This window comes from Octopus bimaculoides, chromosome 14 (assembly GCF_001194135.2).
Source record: "Octopus bimaculoides isolate UCB-OBI-ISO-001 chromosome 14, ASM119413v2, whole genome shotgun sequence".
Classification (NCBI taxonomy): Eukaryota; Metazoa; Mollusca; class Cephalopoda; order Octopoda; family Octopodidae; genus Octopus; species Octopus bimaculoides.
The window spans coordinates 28,311,148-28,323,860 of NC_068994.1; the positions used below are offsets into that span (position 1 = coordinate 28,311,148).

General features: G+C 35.2%; 1 protein-coding gene across 4 annotated transcripts in view; it reads left to right on the forward strand.

The window, feature by feature from the left end:
- The first annotated feature begins 1,366 nt into the window (after positions 1 to 1,366).
- The window catches only part of LOC106875372 (elongin-C), a 40,742-nt gene continuing 29,395 nt past the window's right edge, over positions 1,367 to 12,713 (forward strand). The window contains exon 1 of one of the 4 annotated variants that reach the window (XM_014923473.2): positions 1,367 to 1,528. The gene's annotated coding sequence lies outside the window, so the exon portion shown is untranslated. Of the gene's footprint in view, positions 1,529 to 1,851; positions 1,969 to 2,970; positions 3,356 to 3,577; positions 3,695 to 12,713 lie in introns of those variants that run through there. The other 3 variants (XM_014923491.2, XM_052972786.1, XM_014923482.2) reach the window with 3 other exon arrangements.

Sequence of the window (12,713 nt, forward strand, 5' to 3'; positions counted from 1 at the left end):
AAGCAACCATGTTAACCAATTACACAAGCAGGTAATTCATAATTTGAAAAGATTTTATTTTTCATTTTAACATATATGTGTGTCTGTTTATGTATAGATAACATAGCTAAGACTATATCTCAAAGACTGGCCTTTCTCTTCAAAGTCAGAAAATACTTCAAACCCAACAGTGACTACCTCACTACAAAACTCCTATAATATTCACCATGGGATACTGCTACCACATCTGGAATATTGCTGAACTGCATCCAGAGAAAAACCACTCAACTGGCACAAAGTTGCTCACCAACACACATGAATATCTGGTCCCACAGACCTGGTGCTGACTTTCTCCACCTTTTCTCTCACTCAACAGTGACCTCTGCTGGTTGATTTCATACTATTGCTCCTCCTTTGTTTCTCTTTCTTTCATCACCATATTGTGTCCAACTACTGTACCCAGTTCTATCTCCTAGAAGTTCTCTAGAATACCTCCCCTGCACATGTTTTATGTGTTTTTCCCCTCTCAATCTGCAAGTTTAAACAGGACATTAAAGCATTAATTTCACTGATCTTCAGGCTTCTACAAAGGACATAGGCAGATTCCCTTCATGTTGCCTCTGCTAACAAAAAAGAATGTAATTTTCTTTTAATCCACAATTTTTATAAGAGTATTTCAATAATTGTAGAATGTCTTTCAAAAATAGTCCACCCTTCTTGCTTGGAAAGCATGTATTCTGGAATGAAATATAACTACTTTTTGGGACCTGAGAAAGGAAATTAGTGCTGAGTGAATCCAAAGCTCAGTCTTTGATGACCTGACAGCAAAAAAATGTTTATATATTCAATTTTTTCTCCATAATTTTGATTTCTCCTTACACCTTAATATACACTCAAGATAGAATTTAATAACTAACAAAAAAATTTTATTTGTTGAATTCATTTAAAATAGAAATAATTTTCTACAAGAAAAGAAATTCATGCCAATACATATATTACACCTTCACATGTGAGTTAGTTTCTCTGTGTTTAATGATCTGAAATATCATTGTATGCAGAACATTAACAATATTCCTCTCACATAGGTCACAGTTTTTTCGTTTTGTTTTTTTCGAAAGCAGTTGTAAGGCATACTGGGCATATGCATGTCTTTCCTTAAGGAAAACAATTGAAAGTTATTTTTAGAGATAAATTGAGTATTTTGAGTTTGTTTTAAAATAATATGAATCATTAAAAATTGGGAACGTAAAGTCAACATTTAATAAACAAGGAATTACATGTAACGTATATTATTTAAAATAGTTAATATTTTCTGTCTGAGAAAATGTTGTCTATAAATCGAATCTAAAGAGTGTATGAAGATCTGATACGAAACTATGAATCAGTCTACAACTTCCGGTTCAGGTTTTTTCGTCTCTGCCATATAAAAACCTGACGTTCTTCTGTAATTTCGTTAGTCAGGGGTAGAAGAAAACATAAAACAGGCAGCGAAATTGTTGTTCGCTACCTGAGTGTGAGTCAGTGTCTATAGGAACTCTCCTCCTAACAGGTAAGAATAATGGCACCTTGCATGCTTACTGAGATAGAGATATACACTTTCTGATTCACTTAATTAATATTTCATTTATCTCTACTCATCTCACAGGTGATAGAGTCAATTTAGAGAGCAAACTGTGTCATTGGGTGATTTAGGTATATTGACTTTCGATAAACAGGGTAAAATCGGGAATTGTCGACGTTCATGCCTTTCCCAAGGTCATGAACCGACATAAGTTAATTGAAATGATTGTAGATGTAACTGGGTATTGAAACCTTGCTTGTGGTCTCGTCTCGCCGGAAGCTGGGCTAGTGCTCGTCATAAACAATATACATATGTAACTGGACGAAATTGATTAAGCATCTTACAATCGTTTATTTATTTGTTTTTAATATATGCTGTTAACTAATCTCACCGTCATTCTCATTGTAAAGGCGGTCCAGATATGCAAGGTAGATGAACTATCTATTTCTCTTGATTTGGAAAAAACCCTATAGTTTAGTGCAGCGGTAAGTGGGAGCAGCGTTAGCGGCGTAAATGAACGTGCTTCAATCGAGGTTCGAAACCGCTTTGCTGACTTAGTTCGCAAAGACGTTGAAACAGATATTTCACTGTAACCTGCTCACTTCCATTGTTCTGAATGTAAACCCTGCTATAGAGGTACATTCACTTACATCCTTCCAGAATTCAACGAGATTGATCGATTCACTTGACACACACTCTCTCTTTCTCTCTCTCACACACATACACATATTGGTTTCGTTTTCGTAAGTCATGATGTTCAACTTATTTCTTTAGAAATGATAGAACCGCTGTACTCTTTTCAGTATTTAAATACGTGTTTTATATTCTCAGTCCATATCCTGCCGGAAGCCAATTCTACCTTTGATCCCACCTTAGTTGACAATGTACTAGGGATATCGATTAAACCCGTTCAGCTGATCTCTCTCTCTGTGGTGCTAAAATAATATTTCATTTTTCTTGCTGTATGTGTGCTCTTATTACAAACGTTTCTTAATTCGCTTATATCATATCTGGCAATCACTCCTAAAAGGGATAGTCATCTTCCGGTGATTTTGTTTCAATTGCTGGTTACAGCACGTTGAAATGCACGCTTCTTTGGGAGTTAGCAAGGTCCATCACCCCGTTGAAGGATCCCTTTAATAGTGACAAGTCAGTCACTGTCCGCTGATTTGTAGTGAACCGTCTGTATTCTTTTTCCACCGATATAGTTTACAGTTGTTAGTAAACGAAATAGTAAGATACTATTCGTATGCAGTTTCTCCAATATTTACAGTCGCGTGAAAGTCTGTGCCAAATCTATTTAAATAAATATTTATAAAATGTACGTTACCGTACATTTATTATTATGCCATTTCGTCACTGAATTCATTAACCTTACCTGCCATCGCATCTATCAATTACATTTATGTACATTTTATTTCGTCATATTTCACCAATAAATCTTGTCCTATCGAACCAATGAAGGAAGTCTCTAAGCTTCCCTCATTGTCCTGCCAGATAAAGCAACCAAATCTGCCTTGAATCACATCCTTTCACTCAACCAACAAAGGAATCTCTATGTTGTTGTTCGACCTATTAGAAAGAGTAGCAAAATCTCCCTCATGACGCTGTACTGTCTTAAAAAGGAAAGGACACATTGGACAATGATATACCACAGATGACTAGGATAGTCATGAATGGAACACCTTTCCTCTTAGGTCTGTTTCAATGAAGACTGAACTGTAGCTACACAAGAATAACTGATATTTCATCATACAATACATTGATATATATTGGACGAACATTTTATATAGCCTCGTCGCCATGTTCTGTGAGGTCGCTGCCGTACTTTCTCTCTTTATCTCATTATTTTTTTTGTAATTATTATTTCATTTATGTAATTAATCATTTTACTTTTTAATTTCTTTCTTATCAAAATGTATTCGAATAAAAAAAGAAGTAGCTAGGGAAAGGTGCTGATTTTTTAAATATTCATTTTAAAGCTCTGCCAATAATTAATGTCTTTATTTTTTGCGATGTTATAAGTGGTCCTACGAACTGTGTGTGTATGTGTACGTGTGTGTGTCTGGTTGCCTTGTTAGTAGTAAGGAGAGAGAGGAGATGGTCGACTGTTGTGTTTTCTCTGCTTAACTCTCTCTACATTGAAATACCCGGGTAATTATCTTCTTTTCCCCTACCGCTGTTCGCATAATCGGACTATGTTTCTATATATAAGGTGTATGTGTATGGTACTTTATTATAAGGTTTAAAAACCACAAGACTTTAACTGTGAAAGATTTGCTTGAAAGATCTTTTGAAACTCTGGTTTCTACTCTGTAATACACAGTTAAAATACTTACCTAGGACTATTGCATATTCCATAGTCAAAATTCTTGATTTACTTATTTAATTGTAGGCATTTCTCTGTGTATCAATGTCTATATATGCTTGTCTGTTGATTTGATTTGTAAAGTCATGTAAATATCAGATGAGTTAATGTTTTCGTTGCGTTTGTTTTGTGGTTCTGTTTTTGTTGTTTTGTTTTTTAAGACTGACCAAATCCTATCAAATACAAATTTGTTCTGAATTAATAAGATTTTGTTGGAAAGTATAATGACAATTATGTCTGTAGATACTTTGCTCTTTCTAATATATATAGTGAAAAATACTTGTTACTCCTCTGGCACACACAATCTATGTGTAATGTATTGATTGCATTGTTGATGCATTTATAGAACTCAACACTAATTTATGTCTTTCTACTGACAATGTTACTGTGGTATTTAGCTATTGTTATTTAGCATGAGATCATTTCTGTCCTTGCCGTAGGATCGAACCGCACACATCTTACTTTGCCTTCATATATCTCCGATTTTCTCTCTATAAAAGAAATTTCTTGTAAGAGTGGACTTTGTCTCTCATCCTATTCTCATCCTTGTGACGATATTTCGATTCCGGCTTGAAACAATTACGCTACTCATGCTGTTTGCATTTGAATTAGAATGTCTTGTAGCAATAAGTGTTGTCTACGTTTCACGTGGTTTTACTTTGCCTTTCATTTTGACTTCGACGAAATTACGGTGCTTTCCTGTTATTGGCAACCATTTATTTACAAAAGGATTAGTAAATAAACTATTATATTCGCGAGGTAGACTTTCAGAATAGCTATCACTACCTCATGGAAAAGGGCAATGAACTGGGTGATTGGTCAATAGTTTATTTACTAATTTCCTTTCGTTAAAAAAAAACAAAAAAACCCCACCGAAATTACTTTTATTAACAGCCAACAAGAGAGCATCTACTTGCTCACACGACTTGTTAGAAATAGTAGCCAAATCTCCTTCAATCATCATTTTAAAAATGGAAATACAATTTGGTTAATGTTATCTAAGGTAGATCAAACACTAACGGAGGGATGATCGAGACTGGAATGCCTTTGATCATGCTTACTACATGACAAATATTAAGCTAGTCAGTAATCACTGCTTCTTGAGCCGATGAAGTTAAATCCCAGTTCTGGAGTTGATTTAATCCACTACAGCTCCCTTACTGCTTTATATCCATATAGTTATCTGTTTTGTTTATTTATTTTAGCATTAATATTGATAATTTCCTTTAGATTAGCATATATATATATTTGTGTGAGTGTGTTTGTATTCTATTTTCTGTTATTAAATTGTGGTCCATCTTCACCGCTCAACCTGCTAGAAATAGCAGCTAGATCTACCTCAAATCACGCCCTAACATCTCTTAAAAATGTGAAGACATTTGATAAGATTATGAAGTTCTTTGATGTATGACTACTTTATATTTAAACCGTATATTAAGAACTAAATTGAGTATTTGGGTTAGACACGGAGGTAATATTTATACGTAGTAATAGTTCAAAGCAATCGCCAATGAGCATTATGATCACAGATAATCCAGACATGGCCATCATATAACTAGGACTACATCAAAATAACAGCCAAATCTCCCTAAAAACACTCCATCTTGTGTGTTTATTATTCCTCTGGAATTTAAACACAAGTTAATGAAATCAACTTGATGATTGTCATTTTTGTTTTCATAATTTTGTTAATGAATTTCGACTGAATCGTGTTGGTATTTTAGCCCAAGATTAGTCCTGATTGTGTGTTGACCAATAATCTGGAATTGTTTGCTCAATATGACCTTTTTAAGACGGTAGGATGTGATTTTGAAGAATTCAGCTGATGAGTATTTGGATCAACCATAAAAGTTCCTTTTGTTTACACCTGTATTGACTTCTAAAACTTAAATTCCTATTTAAATGTTCGTTCTTGAGCTGTTTTACATCTTTGTTAAGGTTAAATATTTGTGATTCAGTATATTACTTGTTAGAGAAGCTGATGTTTTCTTCTTAAATGTGCAACACAGTGAGAAACTTTAAAACCTCCAGTGATTGCATTAATGTAACCATGTCAATCAAATGGTTCGATAATTGTACCTAAAAAGAATCTGGAGAGACCAACCATTAACAAGGCTGTGCTAAGAAATTACCTAGAGGAGGGAATTTATTAGGGAGCAACATCTTAAGATAATTCTTTGGTGTCTTCAAATAGCCACTTTTTTAATGATATTGATACTTGTTTTGTTATTATAAAGACTCAAAGTTTCAGCATTAACTAAGAAAACTGGTAAATGGGATGTCAATATTTTGTGCTTTACAAGAAAAGTTCTTAGGGTTATAGAGAAGCACAGACATTACTAGGCTTTCTTCATGTTGGGAAAACTCTTACTAGCATGTGAGATGTCATTTGTGATGGAGTTTGATGAGAATCTAATTAAATTATTAACCTATCTCATATTTGTGTTTTGCTACAGTTGTAAGTATAATAATAGCCTGACTTTTATTTTTGTTTAGTGTTGTATTAGTACCAAGGTATCTATTAAATTTACTTCAGATTTTAAGAGGATGAACTGTAAGAAGTAATATTTGCCAATAGACGTTGGGAGGCTCTAGAGCAGCTAGCCTGGTCTATGGTTAATTTAAATGTTATAGTCCAGCAATATAATTCATATTTGTTTCTGTATATTTTTCATGGATTCATCATTTCCACTTATGCTTTTCTCTGTTGGCATTGTTTGGATGGATTTATTTCAACACTGTCTTGCCACTTGTTGCAATCCAGGAGCCAACCACACTCTTCTGCAGGTTCTTTCCACATGGATTGCAAGCAGTAACAGTGCAGTCTTGTCTCTTGCAAACTACAGCTGATACCACTGAATCCCAATTTTTCTTACTGCACATATTCTGTCATTCATGTATGTTCGCATTAAACATTCAACAAAGCATGTTTAACCCCTTTCTTTTCAGCCTTTTCATATTCTCCATATTCAGTTCCCATGTTAGGACATGGAATACATGTATGCAATTTCATACAATCTATCCTTCACTCAGACAGAGAAGGTCTTTGTTGCCTGCAAAAACAATAGTCCCCTGACATTTTTTCAGTTGGGTCTCAGGTCAACCAAAACCTTCTGAGTGGATTTAGTAGACAGAGGCTGACTGAGGCCCATTGTGTATTTCTGTATGTGTGTATCTGCATCTTTGTGTTTGTTCCCCTGGAATTTGGTGGTAAGTGCTGGGGTCAGTTCATTCCACTAAAGCCCCTTGCATGGATGTAGTCCAATGGCTGAAAAAGTAAAAGATAAAGAGGTGTTTGTCCCTCTTTGCTGCTTTTTTACATCCCTTAACTTCGAGGTTTAGTACAAGAGACCAATCACATGAATACCAGACTTAAAAATAAGTACTGGCATCATGGCTGCAGTCAAATGTTTGAAACAAGTAAAAGATAAAAATAACTGTACAACTCCTGTTCATTCTTTCGTTTAATGTCCACCTTTCTATGCTAGTATTGCTTGGAGGGGAACTTATTTGAGGCAATTCAAGTAAAGTCTTTGAAAGCACTGAGTGACTGGTTGTAATGTCAACAATATGTGTGAACATACTACAATATTACTCAGATATTGACAAACAAAGCCATGCAGTGTCAACATTCATACATACTTGCACGTACACAACACAAAACACATGCACATATGATTGTATCTTAGACGAAAACCACTAATTTGCTTGTCAACTGTGTAGATACTCTAAGTATAATACATAAATAGCTGTGTGGCACCTTGGGCAGGTGTCTTCAATTGTAACCCCAAGCTGACCAGGGACTTGTAAGTGGATTTCATTGATGGAAACTGAAGGAAGCCTGTTGTGTGTGTGTATGTATAAATGATACAACAAATGGGCTGAGGTTCACTACAGCTGTTTCAGATGTGTTTTTTATTGATGAACAAATCAATTACATCATGTAAAAAAGTTTTCTTCGGGTGAATTACAAATTAAAATAAAATTTAACATTTAGGATTTTTCACACAAAGAGTATAGAATGCATATTGACTTTCTCAACTAACACTGAGATGAGTCAGTATCCATTCTATACTCTTTGTGTGAAAAATCCTAAATGTTAAAGTCTATTTTAATTTGTATTTCACCTAAAGAAGACTTTTTCTTTTTTTTTTTTTACATGATGTAATTGATTTGTTTATCAATAAAAAACACATCTGAAGCAGCTGTAATAAACCTCATCTCATTTGTGTTATTTATAGTACACCACACTTGGAACCTTCCTTGTGCTGGATCTTGAGCCTACAGTGGACCATGGACTGCATGCCAGAATGAACCATTATGTGATTTTATATATATGTTGAGTGTATTTGCTCTGTACATGTGGGTGTGTGCATAACTGGAAGGATAATCCATATATACTCAAGTAAGTATGTGAGTGTCCATACACACGGTATGTGTTTCTGTCTCCTTGACATCACATGATAGTTGTAAATGAGTGTCACCATCATGCAAGTGATGTCTTTCATTTCCAATATTCTGTGAAAATATGTCTGATCATGAGGAAATATTGCCTTATTTGGAAACAGTAAATTTTGGTGACAGGAAGGGATTGCAGCCATAAAAATATATGCCTCAACAACTTCCATCTGATCCATGCAAGCATGGAAAAGTGGACATTAAAACAATGAGTCCTTAATCTGGTTTCAGTGATTTTGCTCCCCTCATCAACACTGCTCATTAGGTCACCTAGGTAACAGAAGCTATCAGTGAATTCTAGTAAGGTATTTTGATGGTTGAAAGACATCTTACTGCTAGTTAATTTATTGCATATGAAATCCTCAGTCAGCCTGACAGAGATCCCACTGCACCTTTCCTTCTACCTGTTGTTTACCTTAGATATACAGAGTTCCTACCAATTCCTTTTTTAGAATTGATCTTAACTACAAGTTTGAGATTTAAGCCTCTCAATTCTAGGACCTACTTCAGTGTTTGGAACTTGCATGTTTAATTCTGTGATTCATTTGACTGTGAGAACTAAGTCATTAACATACAAGAATTTCCATAGTCAGCTGCTCTTGAATTCCTGTTATGACCTGGAGAACTATATAAGGGCTGACAACTGAGCCCTGATGAATACCTACTTATATGCCACTTTGTTGGCACACCTTTGTACATAGCTTTCACTATTTTCACAATTCATTCATCTTCAGTTTTATTAGTGACTACCAAACTATGAAGTATAGTATTCTGGAAAGAAACTTTAGCATCATCACCTAGCACCCATTTTATATCTTTCTACCTTGTAGCAATCAAACCAATAGCTTGTCCCCCTTTTGGAACAACGCCTCTTTTTCTTCATATATTCTTTTCATTCAACAACGATTTATATCAATTTCATACCTCTTTCTTCTCAGAATTGGTAAAGACAAGTACCAGTATCATATCTTATGCACTTCTTCCTAGTAACATTCAGTTAACGCAGGCATATAAGTTTAGCTTCTTTCCTTGCCAGATGTACCTACCTTCCAGCTACCTCACATCATTCCTTGCTCTACCCCACCTTTCCTTCATTCCTTCTTGACTTGTCTCTTTGGCTTTATATCTTGCCTAGTTGTTCTGTCACAGTTCTCTATCTCTTCCTTTGTTATAGATATCCCCTAATGCATGAAAGTTCATTTGGTAAAGAGATCTTTTAGCTTTTATACCTTCCTTCTACATATTGTCTTCTGTCTCTGAGTTTGTCTGCTTCTTATCCTGAGGTCCTGATTGCTAGTCAATATGAGTGGTATGCTTTTTCATCAGGATGGGGAGGGTACTTGGTATTTATAATCTCAGCTGTCTCTCTTCTTGGAAATGAAATCTAACTGGCTTGTGTTCACCTGAGTGGTAGGTGATTATCTAATTGCTTGGTTGGTTTCTGAACATTTTTTTTCCTTCTTATAGTTAATGTATTGGTGCAGAGTTAAAATTGTAGTAAACTTAGTCTGCAACATAGCTTCTATTTTCAACGAAAAAAAAATTGTCATAAGTCTTTAATGGCATAAAGGAAAACATGAAATTCTCCATTTGCTTAGATTTTTTTTTTATCCCCAACTCTCTCTTCATCGTGGTGTAAGAAATTATTGTTTTTGTAATGAAAGAGCATGGTCTAGTGGTTAGGGTGGTTGACTTATGCTCATAAAGCTTTCAGTGTATTCTTGGACCAGGTGGGTTGTTATGTCCTTGAGCAAGGTACTTCATTTTATGTTGCTCCAGTCTACTCTGCTGAAATGAGTATCAGCTCAGTGTTGGAGCAGCTCTCTCTTCCTCTAGCTGTCCCATCCTTGACGTTTGTTCAAGTCAAGGGTGGAAGCACTGAAAGAACATCTATGTTTCCTTGCAACTACATAGGCACCTAAAACAATTAGCAGAAGTATGGTACATGCAAATAATGGCTATAGTGATAGGGGTTGTAATAGAGATGGCATGTAGGAGTGTGAGATGGGATACTTTACAGTATCTGATTTTTGCATCTTGTTTCAAATTACAAGTTCCAGATAGGTTAATTTTGCCAATCATCCTTCCAACTGCAATAAAGAAGCATTAATAAACTAGTGATTAAGTTCACTGACACAAGCCCTTCATTTTAGAAGAATAAGTAGGGGAATTACTTTTAACTCGTGAAAGTGGTGGTAGATGTGTGCAGCAAATGCAACTACACTGATTTAAACTTGTACATTGAGGTTGTTCATGTACAGAAACTAAGTTAACTGGATTGTTAGAATTATTAGGGCTTTGGATTTGTGTATTTGTTCTAGCACCAGCATCATTTTTCACCTGTTTTCCATACTAGTATGAAGTGGGTGAGTTGATATAGTCTGACTCAGTTCTCATTTAGAATTATTGCCTTCTTAATTAGGTTGGAGGACCATATCTTGCTTGTATGAAATGTTATCTTTCAGATGGTTTCTATTATTGAATACCTTAAAGTATACCATTTGCACTAGATAGTGTCTTGTTGCCAGCAAGTAAAGAATCCTCTCTATCTGTTCAGTGCTCTCTCTATTTATTCAAGGCAAATGACCAAGTGGATAAGTACATGAGTAAAGAGAGAGAACTAGGGTTTGAAGGTGACAGAAGAAAAAGAATGTGATGGAGGGACTGATTGATAGGGGCAATAAAGTGATCAAGGTGGGTAAAATAGAAGCAGGGACAGGTAGCATGAAGGATGTGATGAGGAGGAAGGGTAATGAATGATGGTTAGCAATAAATAAGAATGTAGAAAGAATTGAATATGACTACATCTAATGGCATGGTAGGAGAGAGTAGTGATGGTAGTAGGGATCGAATATGGGCACATCCAGTGTCATCATTTATTACAAAAATAATCAAGGAGATAAAAGGTAGCAACCAATCAAGACTTAAAAACATTAGAAAGAGACCTGAATGCAGATAAACACCCCAACTTCCATTTTGCCAAGTTTATATGGCTGATCACAGAACAACTGATTTCTGTTATATCCAGATTTTCACTCACAACATTTGTATTTTATTCATTAAGTGCAATAGTTTACCAATGTTTACTCACTTCATTTCTTTGTAGCCATCACAGCTGCTCCACATTCACTACCATACAACATTATGCTTCATATACAAGCATCATATAATCTGCTCTCCACTTGAAGAGAAAAACTCCTGAAGTAATAGCTTTCTCAATTTTTTTCCACTCTGTTCTTTCTTTGGTTACTCTGCTTTTGCAGCACCCATTTCCCTCTGCTAATTTGATAACTTAGGTGACATGACATATCAACTACTTCTAGAGAGCCTTCCAAGTCATTGAAAGTATCTAAATTTGTATTCATACTGTTGGTGCGCTTGTGCATTTTTCATATATGAATTCTACCTCTTTGTCAGCTTTCTTATGATTCTACTACACTTCTTGTGAGACACTGGATACATTGAATGGAATTTCTACCTACTCTTTTTCTATATATTGAACATGGCCATTTTCTGATGGCAATAGGATCCTACTTTCTTTCCTATTTACTAAAACTTATGTATTTGATAAGGTTTTGCTTTCGTGTCTGAAGTTTCTTCTGTAATTTACAGATTTAGCTTGTAGCTAAATGAGGTCATAGGCATACAGGAGTTCTCAACTTGCAACCAGTCTTAAATTCTTCCATGATGACCAAAAGGATTATAATAAACAGGAAGAAGCTGAGAATTGAATCATAATAGACCTTTCCTGCTTGTTAAATGTGTTGCTGTACTTACTGCTAACTCTCACCTTTGTTGACTACACCTCTCTAGACGGCTTGCCCAGAATTCACAAGCTATTCATCTACCCTTAGTTTCCTTAGACTACCAGATTACAGAGCATGATGCTCTATCAAAGGCCTTCCCCAGATCAGCAATGGTATGTAGAATGGTTTATTCACAGATGGGTATTTCTGTTGTCTCACTAGAAAGATGACATCTATAGTGAAGTTTCAAGTTAGAATTTCTTTACATTTTAGACTTTTGTCAGAGAGAGAAAAAGTTTTGTCCTTCACCTATCAAAGGGTACAAATATATTTTCTCTCTCTAACAAAAGATTTGGTCTCAAATGACAGAAAAATCTCCCATAAAAAAAATACATTCTGGTGTATATTTTAGGGGTTTTCATATAGACTGTTGTATAAATCATGTGAATAGTGCTAGTTATCTTTTTTTTTTTTTTTCTTTTTACTTGTTTCAGTCATTAGATTGCAGCCATGCTGGGGCACCACCTTGAAGAACTTATTAGTTGAATGAAACAACCCCAGTACTTATTTCTTTGATAAGGGTGGTACTTATTCTGTCAGT